This window comes from Coturnix japonica, unplaced genomic scaffold, assembly GCF_054131305.1.
Source record: "Coturnix japonica strain WE unplaced genomic scaffold, WE-NBRP24 Scf040, whole genome shotgun sequence".
Classification (NCBI taxonomy): Eukaryota; Metazoa; Chordata; class Aves; order Galliformes; family Phasianidae; genus Coturnix; species Coturnix japonica.
Genome location: NW_028188943.1, coordinates 4,120,400 through 4,141,399, shown reverse-complemented (window position 1 = coordinate 4,141,399; position 21,000 = coordinate 4,120,400). Strand labels below are relative to the sequence as shown.

Below are 21,000 nucleotides of genomic sequence, written 5' to 3'. Positions count from 1 at the left end.
ATTTAAAAGTGCATTACCAGCAGTGTTATTTATGGTATCTTATTACCTGTTAAACTATAATGGCTTCCTATTAAGCATTAACAATTAGTTACTACCTTAAATCCCTCTTTCAAAAAAGAGTTAGAGGAATTGGAGCTTGGAGGGAGAGTAAGCAATGGAAGAAACTAAATTCAAGAAGAGCTATCAGGGCAGTATCATTAGAAATAAGGAATAAAGGGAGGAATAGAAAGCATCTATTCCTGTCTATTCTGTCTATTCCTGTGTAATCTGTTTGTTCTGTCTGGGCTGCTCAACAAGTTTTTACATTACACTGTGTACTTCAGAATTGTTTCTGAAGATGCCATTCTACAGTATCTTCCATAAAGCATCAGCATCTCATTAAAAGATAAAAGTCCAAGGTATTCAAATAGCAAGCAAACTCCCAGTATCAAACAACAAAACAGTGTTTGATCTCCTTTGAACTGCAGGGGGCAGCCAAGAATTTGGGTATTGCTACCTGGATTTGTCTTGTCAGGCTTTCCATCGCATTAATACTTATTTTTCATTGTAACACACAACCTGTATTTTCATCTGTGAAGATGTGAATCATGAGACAGGATCCATTGTACGATGTTCAGCCAGTCAGGAGTCCTTCCTGACAGTGCCCAGCATTAGAGATTTCAGAGAGATGCAAGAAATTGCCATCGTGGACAATTACAAACTATTCCCACCATATGGGGGAATGCCTTTCTATCTTCAGACAGTTATTTATTTATACTTGGAAATGTGAGAAATTATAGCCTTTCCAAGTAATTATAATAACAATAATCCTTTCTAATGAAATGTTCCAATGTTCTTATTTTCTGTACGAGTGGTTAATGCTTTTTGAGTCTATCAGTTGAGTTTCATAGATCAGCTGTGTGTTGCTCAGAAAATGTTTCCTCTCTTCAGCTGCGCTTTCACCTTTGCAAATGCATTTTTGTCCTCTGCTGTAAGAGAGAATAATTGGGAGTGCCCAAATTGCCAGTTATTTTGTAAACAATGATTGTCTCTCTTGTGCATCTGGTCACGAAAGACACTCATATTTTTTAGCCTTCCTATTGCTCTAATGACTTTAATCACCTTCTCTGGAACCGTCCTTATTTATCTACTCAGACATACAATCTGATTTTTGGGTGGTCCAGTATGGACTCAGTAATCTCTATGGGTCCCTTCCAAATTGGGTTGTTCTGTGATTCTATGTGTTATCCTTTAACATGTAGGAAGACAGGAATTCAGGATGGCTTCGATAGAGAAAGCAGAGCATTTCTTAAAATAAGTTTTGTAATATTTTCCATCCTGTTGTCTGTAGGCCTTGCAGTTTATTGTTTTCAGGAAGGATGGAGGTTCCTGGATTAATCAGCCTTATCATCACCTGATTTGATGAATGTGTTGGAGAAACCATTTTATCTTTAAGTAATAATCTTGGAAGATTGCTGGCCACAAAGAGGGGTTGTGAAGGAAACCAGAGTCTCTCAGGTGGGAATGCATGCCCGTAAGAAATGATGTCACTTTTTATATTTAGATCTTTTAGATTTCAGCATTATGTCTGACTTGAAGACGGTTCTCACCTAATTAGTCCAGAAAGGATGAAATGGAAAAGAGAGAGTTGAGTGGATGAGGATGTCATGCTGGCAGCTTGTGGGCAGCACAGGAGCAGTGAATAAGATAGAGGGTCCCCATAAGAAGCTGGGACCTAAGATCCCTCCCTGCTTTCATGGAAGTGAAAAACTGCCTTAATTTCAAGAATTTTCTGTATATACATATATATATATATTATTTTTTCATGGAGATACAAAGAATGGATTAGGCTGAAAAATTAGTTGGGTCCTTTGACAATATGTCTGAGATGTCTTTGCCATTTTCAAGGAGCAGATTGGAGACATAAGATGCAGAAGCAAAGCTTGTGTTCACTTTTCTCTCTCTCTCTCTTTAAAATCATACCCAGGTTCTTTTTGTGCAAATGTACTACTCAGGATCAAAGCCTCTGCTCCAAGTGGAGGAAGTCCCTGGAGAGCAAGGCCTGAAAGCTAAGCCTCTAATACTGCTGCTGCTGGCCATACACCAGGTACTGCTTGGGAAATCTAGTCATGCATTACCCAGCACCTGGAGATAGAGAGAAACTGGGAGCAGTGTACTCAGCATCCCTGCATAACTTCTGATCTTTGTTCTCTTTGCTAGCTCATGTCCTTCTTTTGGTCGTGGTCCATCAGGAGTTTATTCCCAGCAGTGTCAGATATCTGAAAGACTCTTCTGTAATGCAGCATCCACTGATTCCTTAGGCTTCTCAGAAGTGTAGTTTCTGTCATATGGACTGGGGTTTATCAGAAAGTGGATAATGGATAGGCTCACTACAGGTCTCTGCTTATTTTGGTGTATTTTTCCTCATTTCTGGCATTTCCATCTCCTTACTGAGTGGCTCTAAGTTAACGGCTGTTGGGGAAGGATCAATAGAAAGATGCTCTCTGCAACATCTGAGATTATTTCCCCTGCAGGTATGACAGGAACAGCCTTGCAAGCAGGATACTTCTTTGCCTTGTGGTGCTTTCCTGCCTCTCTTGTGAGGTGCTGGGTTTGCATGCTAAGAAAGCCACAGTTAGCACAGCTTAAACAAGATGACTCTCAAGAAGCAGTGTCCTTGATCCCTCATTAAAAATGTCCTTGACACGTTGTGCCATCAGAAGGAAGGTTTGCGATGCTGATCACCGGCAGCGTTTCTTCTCCTATGGATGTTATACAGCCTCAGAACATTTTGTTTAATTCATGGGAGAAGGAAGCTCTTTGGGTTTTGCTTCTCTTTACTTTTCTTTTTCTTTTTTTAATGCTTCCCTGAAGGCTGCATGAGAGCTATGGGGGTAGGAACGCAATTGCGGGAAGGTAACCTTTCCCATCCCTCAGCCTCTCAAGAGATGCATGCAACAGCAAGATACATGTAAATCCATCAGAGCTGATAGTGTGGTTTAATGCTAACAGATGTAAAGCATTAAAGGAAATAAACAGCCTGGCCCTGAATGGGATCCAGAGGTATAAAGCTGCAGCCTTGTGCTCACTCCCCGTGTTATTCCAGGTAGTTATTAGTCGTTTAGCTTAACTAAGAAAATGTCAGCCTTACTGCTGCTTTCTGTCATGTCTGTACGCTGCTAACAGTAATGCAGGTTGATTTTGGTTTGTTGTTCTTTTATTAGTTTAAACAGCAGATTATGTTCGTTTTTCAGCAAAGAGGACTTCATTCTAAGACTTAGATGCTGAAAGAGTAACTGTTACCTCAGCAGACAGGTAAACAGGCCAAATTTCCTTCTATTTCCCAAGAGTGCTGGAGGCAGAGGTAGACAGAGAAGTCTGTGCATTCTCCAGTTAAGATCTTCTCTTCCACACCAGTAAAATATCTTTGGAAATATATGAGGGAGCCTTGGAACTTCAGGAATAACAAAACCCAGATCCCTGCTATGTTTCCCTCAACAGATTTTATCTTCTTGGTGTTTGGGCTTGGCTATTTATCTGATCCTTTACATCCGAATGACATTCCTATGCAGTGTGTAGCCTTGCTGTTCTTTCCTCTCTGTTAGATGTGTGGTTGATGTAACTGGGCAGAATTTTCAATTAATCGACAGCCTTTATTCCACCTTTTCTTACAGTAGTGGCATGATGTGCCTGCAGAATTTCCCTACTTCCTTCCACCTTACGTTGCTAGAAATCACTTGGCTTAGAAAATAAAAGCATGGAGCCATTTACCCTTGTTTAGTCCCCTACTGATGGGTCAGAAGTGGAGATTAATAGGGTAGGAAGTGTGTTTCTACTCTGCAGTCAGTAAAGGAAATTCACTGGAACTAAATTAATCATGAAACGGACACAAAGAGGAGAATAGATTAGCAGGGAATTAACTCATTAATTAGATTCATGCCGAAGTTCAGAAGAGGCTTTCCTTCAAGATAACAGCCGAGTTCAAAGATCAGCAAGGGCTGATCATGAGAGGCAGGCACACCGTTTTCCTTCTGAACTCTGTCAGGCTTTACCTTAGCCCAACATCTGGCTGGTTATTATAGGATATCAGACATATGGCTGGCAGGAATTCAGCAGCTGGCAAAGCCTAACCACTTAGTGCCCAGCGATGGAGGCTATTATCAGCCCTTTCAGCTCCCTGGGCTCTGGATCCTGGTGTTGGCGTGAATGCAGGAGCTCTCTCTGTTGTGCCACTTGGCTATTTTTAGAGCTCCATCACAAGTCCTTGTGTGAGCAGCAACAGCTTGTTGGAGAATGGGTTTATTTCCAGCGTTAGGGTGAGCAGAAACCAATACAAGCTTAAGATAGGTAAAGTGCTAAAGCACTTCATTGTGGTAGGGTAGAATAGGTAAATCATTGCATGTTTCTAAGGAGATGGGGTTTGGTTGCCGTCTTCTTACTGTTCTAATGGGACACTTCTCTACAGGGAAACTTATGAGAGAAGCAAAGAACTGTCTCTGCAGTTACTTCTGTGCTGCACAAAGCCCCTGCCAGCTCCCTTCAGGCTCTGTATGACCCCTTGCTGCTCACATGCCAGAAGGCCCCATTACTGAGTAGTGCATTGTAATAAATGCCACGCTGTTGCACGATGGAGCTGGTGAGAAGCATGGAGAGACTGATTTCTAACACACTCTTAATGAACTAACAAACCAGTGCTAAACACCGAGAGCAGATCCATGTGAGAAGGGCCCCCTGCCTTCTGACTTAAGCTTTCCCTCCCTTTGCTTTTGCTGCCTCACAGCATGGATGCAATCAAACCATATTCAGGAACATCTGAGCTGTGTATTTGCCACTTAGGACTTTCTGGGTAGTGAAGTTTCCACATTGTTTATTTAGAGTTAAGTGTTCTGCTGGGTCTCTTATCACTTTCAGTAAATAACAACTGTCCTCTAAATTCTTCAGGCTGATTACTGAGACTGACAATCTGTGTGTTTTGAGTTGCTGAGCTGTATTAATCTCTAATATACCCTGGTCTGTGGATGGAAAGGGTAATGTATTGAGGATGTCACAAGAGGTATAAGCCAAAGGACTTGGTCTTCTTGGGAATGTGAAGTGCTTTGGTTGTGACATGAATAAATCTCCCAGCAGTAGCAGTGCTATTTCTGTTGGGAATAAAGATGTAAGAGGAGTCTGTCTTTTAATCCAACTTGTTAGAGATTTTATAGCACCAGAGCTAATTCATTTCTAGAAAAGAGATTGCAGACGTTATTTTTACCTGCCTGTAGTTTGCCCTGATATAGTTTATTCCACTTGCTTAATGGTGGAGTTGATAAGAATCCCAACCCCAAAAGAAAAATCGTACTGCAATTATAAGTTAAATAAGGTATCATACTGGGGAGTGGAGATGAGGGTGGAAGAGAAGGCATAGTTTATGGCTGTAATCTGTTCTTTGTATTGTAGAGTCTAACCTTCCTATCAGTATGAGACCTGGAAACGTGTCTATTGAAACCCTACTGAATGACACCTACCTGCAGCCTTTGCTAAAATGCAGGTAGGAAAGTGAAAGGAGATATCAGGTCCATGGACTATATAAAATGCAATCCAGAATTTATGCTGAGATAATTCAGTCCTCTGTAATCCATACCAGACTGATGAAATATTGACTTGTACTGTGAATGTGACCCAAGGCAACTGAAGACTTTACTGTGCTTTGGATCAGAACAGTTAAGAATGCAGAGTGCACATTCAGTCAACAAAACATTCCATCTTTGTGCTTTTAATACAGCAAAATGCTTTCCTGCTTCTTTTGTTTCCTTCCTTCAGTCACAACAAAGGAGTGTTATAAGTGGCCCCAGAGAAACAAAGCCTGGAATAGAAAAGGGATTTAGAGAGAAGAGATCAGATGAAATTGGTAAGAGAAAGAATTCCCAATACAATGTTCCCAGCTCAGCCTTCTGAAGGGAAGCCCTGTGCTCCTGATCTGTTATGATTCACTTGGCAGCTCTGCCCAGATGGCCTCTCCCCTTCATCTATACCTCTATAAACTAAGACCCAGCGATAACAGCCCTGCCAAACCTGGTTGCTGCTGATAAAATGTACACAGCTTTCAGTAATCTATTTGTTCCTAACGGCTCATCAATGAAAGCTCATTCTAATTCTGTTCATTTTGATCTTCTCTGGAGTTTCTGTGAGGAGGAGTGAGGTTGCAAGGAGTGACCTGTAATCCTCCTAGGTTTAACAGTACCATAGGCAAGTTTTATTCAAGCTTTCATTTTATACTGCCTGATTCCATTGGTGCATATTGATACAGGATTATACTTTCTCATCTTTTTGTTTTCTGACCTTACAGTGATTTGGTTTTAAATACTGCTGTGTCCAATAGCGATTGATTTTCCAGTCTTGGGTATCTTACCAACACATCTCATTCCCAATCAAAGTTGTCCTGTGCTGTTCTAGCAGAAGTGTCCTCTAAATGTCCTGTTACTCCTTTGCCTTTTCTCTGCCAGTTAATGTTGGAATTATTGTTCCTACATATTAGTTGTGGTTGCATAAAATTAATGAAGCTAATGGCTGGCGGTGACCTCCACCAGCCATCTTTTTTCTTCAACTTAGCTGCATCATTTCTGATAGGTTAGTCTAAGTTTTCTGTAGAGATCTCTAATATTGGGATTACCAGACTCTGTAAGTAATCTGTTCCAGCTCATACAACTCTCATGTTTAGAACTGTCTGTCTGTCTTAAGTCCTATCTTGCCATAGGAAGTCCTTGCCATATATATTCTTTGTCTTACCTAGACTAGCCATAGGAAGAAGCTTATTTGCTTTTCAGTGATGTCCTCTGGACCTTTTTCAGTTGTGCCAAGTCTCCCTGTGAATTGCTTCCTGAGTCTGGAAACAGAATTCTAACAGAGAGATTAACAGTGCAGAGAGAACAGATTAATTTGTGTGTCCTGCCAGCGTACAGGTTTTTTTTAATACCCAGCCAGAATTGTATCTGCACTTTGGTACATGAGTGGCTGGCTCACATGCAGCTTGCAGTCTTCAGCAGTGCAGAATGTTGTCGTTTTCCAGTAGAAATGCTACCTTGTCATTGCTCCTCGTTCATGTGTCTGTAGCATTGATTATTCCTGCCTGACTGTAGTAGCTTGTAGTTGACCCTATTGAATTGCAGTTGTTTACTTCAGGCTGCTTTTCCAGTTTGTCAAAATGATTTTGAATTCCAATGCAAACTTGTCTTACATTGGTTTCATCCACAAATCAAATTAACATACTTTCTATTTCATCTAAATCTTTAATAAAAATATTGGATTGTACCAATTCTGTGACCAGGTCCTGCAGAAGATCATTTAGAACAGCTATGCATTTTGACAGCGAGACTGAGAGCTACTTTCAGAGTACTTTTTCTAAGCAATTTTTATAAGAGCTGCTCTGAAAGTAAAGCCTCCTATTTTATTATGTTGGTTGAGGATGTCAGAGGCAGATGTTGGTGGTATGGCAGTAGAGTTTGAACCTTCCCACCAGGATCCCCTTCTGTTTTGTTGCTGTGTGATAAGTGGCAGCAGAGGCAAAATAGCGTCTGTCATGGAAGTGCACATGAAGCAAAGGAATGGAACTGAATTTCTCTGTGCAGAAAAAATGGCATCCATTGACGTTTGCTGGACATGTACAGTGACCAATCAGTGGATGTGAGTACAGTGAGGCAGTGAATGGTACATTTCAGCACTGGTGACAGTGATGTGAAAGACAAGCTGTGTTCCAGATGGCCATGCAGATTTTTTAAGTGCGACCTGCAGGCTCTTGTTCACTGCTGGTGAAAATGCATAGCTAATGCTAGCATCTGAGTTGAGAAATAGTGTTTAGTAGCTGAGAATTTACTCTATCAAGCAGTGTTATTGTGCTCTTTGTATCTACTGTGATGTCCGTGGAAATAAATAGGAGGCATTATTTTTGGAGCAACCTACAGATGTTCATCCTTCTATAGCTCATCTAAACCATGCTGCTTATCTGGCCTGAGAATTTAGTAAAGTTTTGGAAACTCTCTTGGCATCTCGTCCACTCTGTGTTGCTCTGACACCTTCTCACAGGGGTAAATTAGAATCATTAATAGTAATTTGTTCCTGACAAAGGTGTGTTGAATGATACCTATCTCTTCTAAGTTGTTCTAAACTGTTTCTTTCTTCTGAGGACCTGGAGTTAAGCTGACAGGTCTATCATTTTTCATCATCTCCCCCCCTTTTTTTTTTCCTCTCTTCAAAAGAAGTCTGTACATTGTATCAGTTATCTGGTTCATCACCAGGCTTTCCTAAGTTCTAAAAACATAATCGTTAACAGCTTTGAGATTGATTGAGTCAGTCCCTTAGAAATGCAGTAGGAATATAGCAGATTCAGCTTATTCGGAGAGATCTAAGCTATGTATCTTCTCTACCCTATTACTTTTGTATTCTAGGCCTTTTTTTTTTTTTTTTTACTTCTTTGTTAGTTCTTAACAACCTTAATTCATCACAGTTGACCTTTTTATGAAAACTGATGCAAAATCTCTCCTCACAACCTTATCAATAGGATTTGCTTCTCTGATGAGGAGCAAACTAGGACTTATTATGCAGCTTTTTGCTACTAATAAATTGAAAGAATTGCATCCTTTTCTGTGTGATATTTTTGCCAGACTCGTCTCACTTTGTGCCTTCATTTCTCCACCTTTATTCCTAGTTGTTCTTTCTGTACATTTGTACTCATTCATATTAATCTATTTAAATCTTTTTCTGCGTATTGATGACTGCGTTTACAGTCATCAAAGAGCTTGTGATATGATCGGGTTGGTCTCCTAACCCTTTGGATATATTTATTTGTAGTAACAGAATTAGTGTTTATATTCTTTATATATATATATTGACAGTTCTTAAGTCTCTTAGAAGAAAATTCTTAAGGATTCTTATTCATAAACCCACCCACCCCAATCTCCATTGAGTTGTGTGGAAGATTTTCATAAGGCCTTGCCCACTTGAACTTATGTTTTTGCATAAGTTTTGATGGAGCTCTTCCGTGGCATCACTTTTACTGGGGCCAAAATGGTTCTGAAATGTGTGTTGTCTTTCTCTTCCGACATTGCTTACAAGGAAAATACAAACTTGTTCTTTAATGCTAGCAAACTGCATGTCCTGTGCTGGGTTGACAGGGTCTTTAGAAGTAAGAAAAGCTGTTCGCTACCAGGGTTCACTGCTTCTAAAGGAAACAGAGTTCCTGCTAAGAGTCAGCTTTACGTGGAAATCATGCTTGTAGTCAAGCACATTACGACCACATTATTCTATCAAAATGTAGCTCAAACAAAAATTACGAATTTCATCACAGTTACGAAATGACAAGCAAAATCTTTTCTCATTTTTATCTAAAGACCTTGGCTTTATCTCTCAGCCTGCAAGTTCTGTTTCCCAAAGCATCATTTTCCTTTGAAGGTATTGACAGTAGATTTTGATCGAATGAAGGTATTAAAAGTAGATTGGAGATAAATTCCAGGTTGAAGCCTTCATTCATCCCATCCCTACTGAAGCTGCTGACCTGAGCCCACCAGACACCTCAGGCACCAGCCTGGACTCAATGTCTCTGCAGTGCAGCCCAGCCCAAGCACAGCCCGAGTGCCCCGACAGCAGCACCACCATGCAGGCTCAGGTCAGCATCACCGAGGAGAAGCTGAGCATCTCGCAGGGGGGCACAGAATCAGGACACGAGTCCCAGGCTCCGGGCAACAGCACAGGCTCTGAGCAGCTCTCATGATTACAAGAGAGGATGAGTCCCATCTTTCCTCCAGACCTCACACCCCCTCCTTTCTCCTATTGAATAAAGGCACGCTCGTGCTCAATCAACGCCTTGACTGAATTCCGAGTTTTCATTCGCAGAGATTGGGATGAGTGCAAGAAACATCAAGGCAGCTCAGCTTACAACACTCTGGCTGTGGGGTTTGTGCGGCCGAGCTCTGGGTGTGTTCCCATTTTGCCTGACTTTGGGATGCCTGCAGCGAGAGCTCTGCTGCCGTTGTGTATGGCAGCAAATAGTCTCTAGCATCCTGGATGCTGCTCATGAAAACCCCAAGCTTCCCGGCTGTAGCTCTGTGATGCTTTTCAGGGACTTTTGATGCTCTTTGTTGCCGTGGCTGCTCCCTAACACCTCTGTCCTCCCGCCGTGTCCATTCCTGGCTCTCACCTGTGAGCTGTCCCTGCAGATCATCTCCAGCCCTGCCATCATCGTGATGCGGCAGGAGGAGCTCGCCCTGACCAACATCAGGCAGTGCTGCCTGCCTCTCTCACTCTCTAGACCAAGTGTAACTACGCTGTCATGGAGACAAATGCTTTCTGTCACATCCTCCATCCCCGCAGACATTTACCGGAAGGCGGCTCTTGCAGAAGAAGATTCAAGCAGCAGAACCTTTTGCTCAGCTACAGCACACAAATGCTACAAAAGCAGGAACAACCCGCAAGCTCTGGGTCTGTTTGTCTTGCACAGGCATGCACTAACTGCGTTTGATGGTACCCCCCATCCTTGATTTCCTTCCCTGCTCCTTGTCTGATGGCGCTGCTGAGCCAGGAACAAGCTGCCCAGTGTGGCAGAGCATGGTGCAGGGCTGTGCTGGGACCTCCTCCCCTTCATCTGCTGCAGATCAGTGCCCCACACGTGCCATTGGGATGCTCTGGCACGGGATGTGCCTCCAACCCAAAGCTCCTTCCCACCTCCCAAGGAAAAACAAAGCAACCCAAGCATCTCCAGCAAAGCTGCCCAGCAGACAGCAGGGAATGCAAACAGCTTCTGGCTGCTCCCCTGCACTCCTGTCCTAAGTAATAGACCCCATGAGGACTGGCTGGGAAATCAGTGCATGACACATGTGAGTGTGCACAGGATTGTGCAAAGCAGTGGGGTTCCATGAGTTTGTGTGTGTGTGTATCTCGGCTGTTATGAAAGCATGGGAAGACTGCCTTACTGAGTCCCAGATAATTACTTATCCTCAAATGATTTTTCCTGGCCAAATTTAAAGCCTCTTACAGGTAATCGAGACCAACAGGCTGTTGTTGCACAATCAACAGGCACAATCTAGATGAATAGCTGAGGAAAATAAAGCATCATGCCAAGGGTACTAGATAAGTGAGCAGCTTGAGATCTGCACATTTATGTGATACTCATGGTCTTAGACAATATTTGCTTAGTGAGGTCACATAGAATGAAAGTAAAATAGAAGAAGTGCAATTGGTCTCAGTTCACACAGCTGGCTGGTTTGTCTCAGGCTAATCCTGAACTGCCTCAAGCGACTGCTTTGGGGCTCTACAGAACAGCAACTTCAGAGATCTCTTTCTATTACTAAGTGTTTGAAAGAGCAATTTGCTCTGTTAATTATCCATCATTTCTGTGCAGTCTGTTTTGTCAGACTTGTCTTTAGCTTCCAAGTTGTATGTGAAGAATTGTTTCCGTTGTAATGCACAATGTACTAAAAATTGAGAGATGAAAATGTGAAGAGTTTTTCCAGCTTTGATTTCATGTCTGGAATTTTGGAACCCACTACTTGCAGTTGTTAATCTGTCCAAACTGGTCTGGTTTGGGATGCCCTCATCCTTCTTGAATCACTGTTAAAGGCGGAGCAATTCCTACAAGTGCCATGGCCCCACTGTTGTTCTAATTCTTGTTTCTTTGTTTTCCACACACTGCTTTTCAAGCCTCCTTTTTCTTTACAGTCAAAGTGAGAATCGCACTGTGAGGTGTCTGAACCTTGTTGTGCCTATACATAAATAGAACAGCAGCAAAGCCAGACAGGTGACTGTGCTGACAGCTCTCGTAGCCAGTAACATGTAACTGTGCTAAATCCCTTGTGACTGCTTTGATTTCATTTTTGCCAGTGAAATCCTTGTAAAAGGAACTGCAGCAGTGTGATGAGCTAAGGTGAAGATGCTGGTTTTAATAGTGCTCTAAGCTGAGTGGAAGGGCAATTGAATGAGGGTTATATGTTTTCTCTGGGACGATAAGGTTTTATTTCCTGAGGGAAAGAGCCAGCTTTTCATGGGCTATATGTGGGCTTTGGCAAGGGCAGACAATACAGTCTGTCAGGAAGCCATTTGAGGTGCTTCAGGTTTGTAAGCTTGTCTTTTTGTTTTTCAGGTGGATATTTGGAGCATGGGTGTAGTGCTGTATGCTCTGCTGTGTGGGTTTTTCCTTTGGATGATGACAATATGATGGCACTCTACAGGAGGATACCAGTGGGTATCAGTGGTGCTAGAATACACTGAGAAGGGAAATAGCTGAGCTTGACAAGAGGCCTTGCTTTTCGGATGGCAGAACATGCTGAGCTGTGGGTAGAAAGGCCTGTCTGCTGAATATTGTCCCTGTTTTTGCTGCTTTGTCTACCAGTATTTTGTGGATTTGGTTCTACACTTGGTTGGCCTATGTGGCACTGTAGCCTAATTCTGTACCATGATAGCATACAGAATTTAAGGAGAAGTATTTTCTTGCCAATGGGCTGGATTTTTTTGTATCTGGTTCTTCAACTGTCTGCTCCCTATACTATCTGTAGTAAAAATTTAGACACATCATTTGATTTCCCTGAAATGAATGTTCCTAAATGCCAGCTCTTCTCATGTCTACAAAGATCAAAGTTCTGCATTTGCTATTAGAATTTCCTCTTCCAGAATCAGGAGGTAATGTAGGACCCCACAGATTACCTTCAGAATCCAACAGTTAGTTCTGTTTCCTTTCGGAGTGCATAACAACCTGAGCACATGAATTGAATGAAGTGGCTTATTAGTCTGGTACAAACTCTGCTGTACACTGAAACTTGGTCCATTTGTAAGCAGGACTTTGTCCATCTCTGCAGGACAGCAGAAAACCCTTTGTGCTAATCATGATGCCAAGAAGCAGAATGCAGCAAATGGCAGATGATCCAACTGCTTCAGGTGTTCATTTCCTTAAAACTGTGAATAGTTTTGGACTGAGAGTTTGTAAGCAGAACGGAGCTCTTAAAGCTGTCAGAGATTATTCCTGCACTGTTCAATTCTATCTGCCTAACATACACAGGATCTCAGAACTGCATTGCTTGAATTGGTGGAAATTGTTGAAGTGAACTGGGATGAGCAAGTTTTAGAACTTATTCAGAATGCAGTAAAAAATGGATAATCTCATGGGTATTAAGGTACAGGATTGCTATTTCTGCACTGAATTTGTTTCTATTTTACATGGCTGTGATCTGAAAGTTGCTTGAAATGCCGTCACCTAGGCACTGTTGTGTAACTGAATTTCACACATTATAGATCCTGAAATATTCTGTAATCTAAAACTCTGACTTGTTTTAAGTCTGCTGCTTGAGTCTAATCAGGGTCATAGTGTCTGTGTGAAGTGGAGTGTGTGGGGAGATTGTTGCTGCAGATCCTGGGATGTTGCTGTGTATTTGCAGACAATGGCTGCTGTTGGTCACTGGGTGCCACTGTTGCTCTGAAGAACAGCTGTGCTGTGCATGCAGCACAGCATGCTGTGCGCGCCATGGAACTAGGAATCAAGAAGAGATAGAAGCGTCACTTCTGCTCTAGTAAAAGGTCTCATCTGCTGACAGGCTTTTGTACTTGAATTCAGAACTCAGGACCTGTTGCCACAGAGGGACTAGTTGCTGAAGTTGGACGACTCTTTCTGTTTACTCCTTGTAATATGTAGCCATAACACATCTGAAGAATCTGAAATCATGGCTAATTATTGACTGCTGCACAGCAGAACACTACCACGGTGAGATTGGGCTGTGAGATGACTTGAAAGGTGTTTCCTCAGTATAGGTCTTATTCTTGCAGCTGGGACAACTTGATGAAGACTGTGTAACAGCTTTCTGTGTTTCACAACAAGAGAAGAGAGAGTAGATCAGCATTAACATCAGAGGTAATAAACGTATGTCAGTAATTCTCTGTATTTCAGCCCACTCCTACAGTAAATAACCTTACTGTATTAACAGACTCTAACACTCACTTATTCTCAAACATGAAATATTTCACACCTTTCAGAGGTAAGTTACCACTGCAGAACTTCATAGTCTACCTAATAACTGCATTTCTGAAGTTCACATTTATTCCTTTTTTCTCCTTTAATTGTGTTTTCTCAGCCTTTTTGTTATTTTTTTACCATGCTGAAATCCTTATGAATCTCTGGAAGTCCAGGCAGACTCAAAACAGAAACTGATGGATGAACAGCAGATGTCACATGCTGGCTTAACTCCCTGCTTTGAAATGATTCACTGATAGGTGGAAAATATCAACACATCAGGTAAGACAACCAAGCAAATTTGGGGAATTACAGTTCACAAATACTTCAGGAAATAAATTAATTCCAGTAACTTTAGAAAATAAATGAGAAAAGCTGAACTGAGTGCTTCTAGAGATTCTGTATAAATGTCAATAATGACATTCCAAGCTGTAGAAGAGATTTAAAACATGATGGGTACTCTGGCTTTAACCTGAATCTGAAAGTTGTCTCTTGAAATTGAGTTGTCTTTCTGTTAAATAGAAAGTGGTAGAATTTGAAGGATTGTTAAGATTTCCATATAACCTTAGTAAGACTAGATGTAAAATGTAAGTTTTATCTAGGCAAGATCAATTGTGGAGTCACTGTTACTTCTTTTTTAGGTACAGGGAATAAAGAGAACGATCGACCTACAAGGGGAAAAAGTTCTTCAGTTCAAGTCTGTGATATTATCACAGTCTTAATTCAGAGGACTTCTAATGCCTGATAAGTAATTCAAGCTTATTATACTACACTGAGTCTGTCAAGCATTGTACCCACGGTTCTCATAGTAGTCAAAAAGCTGCTGGAAGTCCAGCTGAATGTCGATGCTCCTTGGAGCTGGGCTGAAACTTGCCCCCAGAAATGGGAGTCCAGCTGAAATGCTGTGCAAACTGAATTAGTAGGAGCTTTGCCATTCACTTCAGTAGAGAGATTCTGGCACCAGCTTTAGATTTCACTTCCAGCAATTGTACAATACACTAACTTTCAAGCAAAAACGAGAATAGTCTGCTTCTTTATCTCAGACATATTGTGTGAATCAGCTGAGGCCTGAAACTACCCTAATGTGATCAGACGTGAAGGTTGCACATCAAGGGGAAAATATGGCAGACATGCAGAAATTTTCTTTGTACTGACAATGTTTCTGAAGAGATCTACATCCTCTTGTTTTCTAGCAGAATTACGACCAGTTGTGGCAACCTATCTCTTGCTTCAGTCTAAGAAGGCTCGTGGCAAGCACATTCCCTTGAGAATTCCATCCCAAACAGGACGTGCCAGTACCACACAGTCAGGAAGCCTGGGGGTAAGTTTTAGAGTTCAGCACAAGGTTCTGGTCAAAATGCCTCTGTGTGCTGAAGCTCTGCCCGGGTAAACAGTCTGGTGGCCTAAACATCGGTGAGGGAGCATGTGTGCAACCAGTCTTGGTCATCAAATCTTGTTCTATGATAAGGCCACCGACTCAGTGTATGAAGGAAAAGGATGTAATCTTTCTAGATTTCAGGGAGGCCTTTGATCCTGTCCCTTTGGCTGCATGTTCCCAACCTTCCATCAGGAAGCCAGGAGTACTGTTCTGGGTCATGAAAAGGCAGCCAGTGGTTTGACTATCGCATGTTTATGTGTTTTGATGTTTCACAGTGGGTCTTAAGTAAAAGGAACTCAGGTTTTGGTTGCCTGCAGGACAGATGTTCTTTTGGGTTCAATATGTTTGCATAGTGACTTGCAACCATGGGACTGGTGTTCAAGGACCCTCTTGGTTCCTTCAGTTCCTAGGTTCTTTCTTGCCTAGATTTGACACTTTGTTTCAACAGAAGAGCTGATATTCGCTTTGGGAGCACTAAGCAGCTGTTTATGTGGCTTAGAGGAAGACTGTCTGTCTTCTACCCTGTGGGCATGGAACAGCCACAGTTCCCCCTGGAACAACATCAATGACCCACACCACTAATTGGATTCTCCTTTTTAATGTAGTGGTAGTGAGGTGAAAATGTGGCTGTGGATTATTTTTGACTAAGGAACTTCTATATAGATTTTGTTCATCTTTGCACGCCTCATCACCTGATCTGTGTCAGTGAGCAGAAGCTGAAAGCAGGCATGGGATGTTCTGAAGAGCAGAGAAAGAGATAGGGAGGAAGGTGATTAAGACAATCCCCTCTGCTGCTGTGTGTCCCAGAACTGCCCAGTTCTGTGGCAAAGTGTTGTACAAGATGAAGAGGCCAAGAGATTGGGAGTAGAATGAATAGAAAATATGCCTTACTTAGGCCATACTCAGCGTATTAATACTTCTCAGTTAGTTTTAGAATTCTAGAAGTGAAAGGTAAGGAGGTAGAGGCCTGCAAGTTGTGTCCTTTTTTACAGCTGCTCTTTTCTTATGGGAGGATGAAGTGAAGAAGATTGGTCTATTCTACAAGCTGTTCCAACCTTTACTCTTAGTCTTAATGCCCCTTTGTGACGTCATAATGCCCTTTGTGACATCATAATGCCATTTGAGACATCATAATGCCCCTTTGTGACGTGATAATGCCCCTTTGTGACGTGATAATGCCCCTTTGTGATGTCATAACACCCCTTTATGACATCATAACACCCCTTTCTGACATCATAATGCCCCTTTCTAATGTCATAATGAGCCTTTCTGATGTCATAATTCCAAATTGTGATGTCATAATGCTTCTTTGTGACGTCATAATGCCCTTTGTGACGATGTAATGCCCTTTGTGACGTCGTAATGCCCTTTGTGACGTCGTAATGCCCTTTGTGACGTCGTAATGCCCTTTGTGATGTCACAATGCTCCTTTGTGACGTCATAATGCTCCTCTGTGATGTCATAGTGCTCCTTTCTGACGTCATAATGCCCCTTTGTGATGTCATAATGCTTCTTTGCGATGTCATAATGCTCCTTTGTGACGTCATAATGCTCCTTTGTGATGTCATAATGCTCCTTTGTGATGTCATAATGCCCTTTCTGACATCATAATGCCCCTTTGTGATGTCATAATGCTTCTTTGTGAGGTATCTGTGGTGCCATTGATAATGAAGTATGATGAACTGGAAGGCTTTCAGTAGAATTGCAGCCCTAACATAAACAATGACATGAACTCTGGAATTCTGTGTAAAATCATTACCTAGCTTGTGGTCCGGCTCTTCAAACCAAAGGCTGTGAGGTGCTGCTCTTGTTGACACAGGCTGTGAAAGATGACTTGAGCTCTAAGAGTAATTTCCCTTCTGCTCTTGATATGAACGTCAAATCCACAATTAGAATATTAAGAACATAATAAAAAAGTTTTTTCTGCTGGACTGAGGACTGGGCAGTAAGAAACCGGATGAGGTTTAACAAAAGCAAGTGTAGAGTCTTGCACCTGGGTAGAAATAATTGCATGCACCAGTACAGGCTGGGGGAAGAGCTGCTGGAGAGGAGCTCTGCTGAGAGGGACCTGGGCGTCCTGGTGGACGACAGATTGACCTTGAGCCAGCAGTGTGCCCTTGTAGCCAAAAAAGCCAATGGCATCCTGGGGTGCATTAAAAAGAGCGTGTCCAGCAGGTCGAAGGAGGTGATCCTCCCCCTCTACTCTGCCGTGGTGAGGCCTCATCTGGAATATTGTGTCCAGTTCTGGGCTCCCCAGTACAAAAAAGACAGGGATCTCTTAGAAAGAGTCCAGTGGAGGGCCACTAAGATGGTGAAGGGCCTGGAGCATCTCCCCAATGAGGAGAGACTTAGGGAACTGTGTCTGTTTAGCCTTGAGAAAAGAAGGCTGAGAGGGGACTTGATCCAGGTTTATAAATACCTGAGGTGTGGGAGCCATAGTGGTGAGTCTGGTCTCTTTTCAGTAGTGCGTGGGGATAGGACTAGGGGTAATGGGATGAAAGTACAGCATAGGAAGTTCCACACGAATGTGCACAAGAGCTTCTTTACAGTGAGGGTGACGGAGCACTGGAACAGGCTGCCCAGGGAGGTGGTGGAGTCTCCTTCTCTGGAGATATTTAAGACCCGCCTGGACACCTACCTGTGTGACATGGTGTAGGGAGCCTGCTTTGGCAGAGGGGTTGGACTCGATGATCTCTAGAGGTCCCTTCCAACCCCTACAATTCTGTGATTCTGTGATTCTGTGACTTCCATTAGCTGTTAGCCATAGTTTGGAACTTGCAAAGCAATCATATTGGAGCCTTGCTGGGCAACCTGCTCCAGTGTCTCACCACACCCACAGTATAGCATTTCTTCCTAATATCCAATCCTAATCTACCTTCTTCCCATGTAAAGCCATTTCCCCTCATTCTGTTGCTACCTGCCCTTATGAAAAGTCCCTCCCCAGCCTTCCCTGTAGGCCCTCTTCAGATACTGGAAGGCCACTCTAAGGTCTCCTTGGAGTCTTCTCCAGGCTGAAGAGCCCCATCTCTCTCAGCCTGTGCACATAGCAGAGGTGCTTTCAGCCCTCTCTGATCACCTTCATGGCCCTCCTCTGGACCTGTCTGAACATCTCCAAGTCCTTCTTGTGTTGAGGGCTCCAGAACTGCGTGCAGTGCTCCAGATGGGGTTTCAATGAGAGGAGTGTGGAGGGGCAGCACCACCTCCCTCGACCTGCTGGTCATGCTTCTGTGCTTTAAGCTTATGCTTTAAGGTCCTATATGCTTTAAGGTTTAGATAGTGCAGTCGCCACACCTCTTCAGGTTTATCTATGAAGGTCCCTTCCAAGTGAACCGTGCTGATCCAGACAGTTCAGACTGCTCATTAAAATGTTTTAGTAAATTGGGCTGGTCCTACGAAGCAGTATGACTGCAGTAAGCAATGTACATGGTGCGCTGTGAGTACTGCACACATTCCTCTTGGCAGCTTGTGGAACAGAAACTGTGCATTGTTTGGATTGTGTAAGTATTCCTGTTGGTCTCTTGTGATGCTTACCTTCCTAGAGCACCTTTCCTCGTTTGGCTCTACATATTTTGGTACCTTACTTGTTCTGTTTGGCTTAGCAGGGAAGGTCTTCTGAAGCATCCTCAGTCTTGGTCTGGGCAGCATACTTAGAAATGACATGGATGTTACATGAGTGGGTGGTCAAAGGGGGGAAGAACTCACCTTTCTGATCTGTTTCCTTTTAGAACACAGTCCTGGAGAGGATTTGCTTTCCTTGTTTCCTGGAGACTTGGATTCTTAGATGGTTTTGACTGCAGCTATTTCTGATGTTAATTCCTTTCTCTGTACTTTAGTAGGCAAGTACACGTGGAGTGCTTTGGAATTGTCTGAAGTTGCCAGGTTGCGTGTGATCACATATGTAACGTGGAGTTATGTGTGGTGCCAGTGATAATTCAGTGTGATGAACTTGAAGGCTTTCAGTAGAATTGCAGCCCTAAAGTAAACAATGACTTGAACTCTGGATTTCTGTGTAAAATCATTAGCTGCCTTGTGGTCTGGGTCTTGAAACCAAAGGCTATGAGGTGCTGCTCTTGTTGACACAGGCTGTGAAAGATGACTTGAGCTCTAAGAGTAATTTCCCTTCTGCTCTTGATATGAATGTCAAACCCACAATTACAGTATTAAGAACATAATATAAAAGTTGGTGCTGCTGGCCTATTGGCTTCCATTAGCTGTTAGCCATAGTTTGGAACTTGCAAAGCAATCTTATTTAGATTTTAGTGATGAAATCTTCTGATGAAATCTTCCTTTTAATTCTGCAAAAGAATCTCAATGGAACATTTCAGTCTGAAAAGGCTCTGACATATGAAGATGTGCCAGACTGCAGCCATGTGCCAGATGTGTTTGGATCCATGGAATTTTCTGATGTAGCTTCAGTGTTTGAAGAATCTCCGCTCGATCTAAATACTCAGAGAACAAAGCAGGTGTGTGAAGATGTAGTGCTAGTTTCTTACAGAAAAAATACAGCACTTAATCCAGAAATCTGCTTCTCATTGTATCTAGTGCTTACTCCATATTTAAGTATCTAGTGGACCTTGACCAAAGGGAGATACAGATTGAGCAAAGAAGTATGTTAAGCATAAATTTTGTTGCCTTCTACCTGTAGGCCATGGTTGGTTTGACGTGATCCCTAACTCCAGTGTTTGGTTTGCACAGAAACAGCAAGCAAGGGAACAAGTAAAGGAGTCAGTGAGGATTTTAAAACACAATGGGAAGCGATGAGGCACAGTTCATAAGATTCTGGAGTTAGGCTAAAGGTACACAGACCTTTAAAGGTACCGAAAGAAGTTCAGTCTTACTGTGTTGGACAAGAAAATCCACAGTGAAGTGATTGAAATTTTGCAGCCAAACCAAGTGATAATTCATAGTTATGTTTAGATAAGCTGGTGAGGGTTATTCGTAAATGGGGAATTGACATGAACAAATAAAAAATGGCATTTGAGAGTCTATAAGAAACGCACTTATTCTAGGAAAGAATCAGAGGTTTTAACTCTTTTGTTCAATAGACAAGTAGTGTATGATGTTTTTATAAGCATTGTGTCTGACCTTCTCAGCTGTTAGAATTTCTTTGACAGTAACTTCTCCGGCTGTGATCAGAAAACCTTTTGTTCCGTCTCTGGCAGCATTCGAGGCATGATACTCAACTGGGTGATATGGAATTCACACTGTCAACTCCAGTGACAAGAAAAGTGGCATCTAAAAAGCGTGCAAACACAGCGAATGTTGATGCAGAGTCAGCGTTAAGAAATGAGCTGCCCTTTGCATTTCCTGCTCCAAAGGCCTTCTTTTCGAAGAGCCAGACAGAGAAGCAAGTAGAAGGCATATCCTTTCAGGCGCCTACTTCCAAAGGTATGTTGTATCTAACAAATGGAAACCTAGAACATGTGTAGCTTAGGAATTTTTTACTTTAAATATGAATGCAATACTTGTAGGTCCTGATATTCTGAAAGATTTCTGTGTGGGTTTTATTTGGTCACAGCACATACAGCTGCCAGCCTGTACATCTAACAGTGCACTGCAAGCAGTTTAACCATCTATCAGGGCACGGTACTCGTCTATTAATGATAGAAGTTCTCACAGTTTCACAAGGATCCTGCCTTGAGATGCATTCAGATAATGAGACAAGTGCTGTGCTCCT

General features: G+C 42.4%; 1 protein-coding gene and 2 long non-coding RNA genes across 5 annotated transcripts in view; all 3 read left to right on the top strand.

Annotated features, from left to right (window-relative positions):
- Positions 1-21,000, top strand: part of LOC146753055 (cytosolic carboxypeptidase 4-like) — a 114,806-nt gene that overhangs the window by 80,273 nt on the left and 13,533 nt on the right. The window lies entirely within an intron of this gene.
- Positions 13,760-14,668, top strand: LOC146753058 (uncharacterized). Of its 2 annotated transcripts, none has more exons than XR_014940284.1 (3): positions 13,760-13,846; positions 14,122-14,227; positions 14,587-14,668. It is a non-coding gene; the product is annotated as an uncharacterized LOC146753058 (long non-coding RNA). The 2 variants fall into 2 exon arrangements; XR_014940283.1 differs by having other exon boundaries at positions 13,777-13,846; positions 14,067-14,227.
- Positions 14,673-20,576, top strand: LOC146753057 (uncharacterized). 2 transcript variants are annotated; one of them, XR_014940282.1, is made up of 4 exons: positions 14,673-14,693; positions 15,142-15,266; positions 19,628-19,786; positions 20,486-20,576. It is a non-coding gene; the product is annotated as an uncharacterized LOC146753057 (long non-coding RNA). The 2 variants fall into 2 exon arrangements; XR_014940281.1 differs by lacking the exon at positions 14,673-14,693 and having other exon boundaries at positions 14,788-15,266.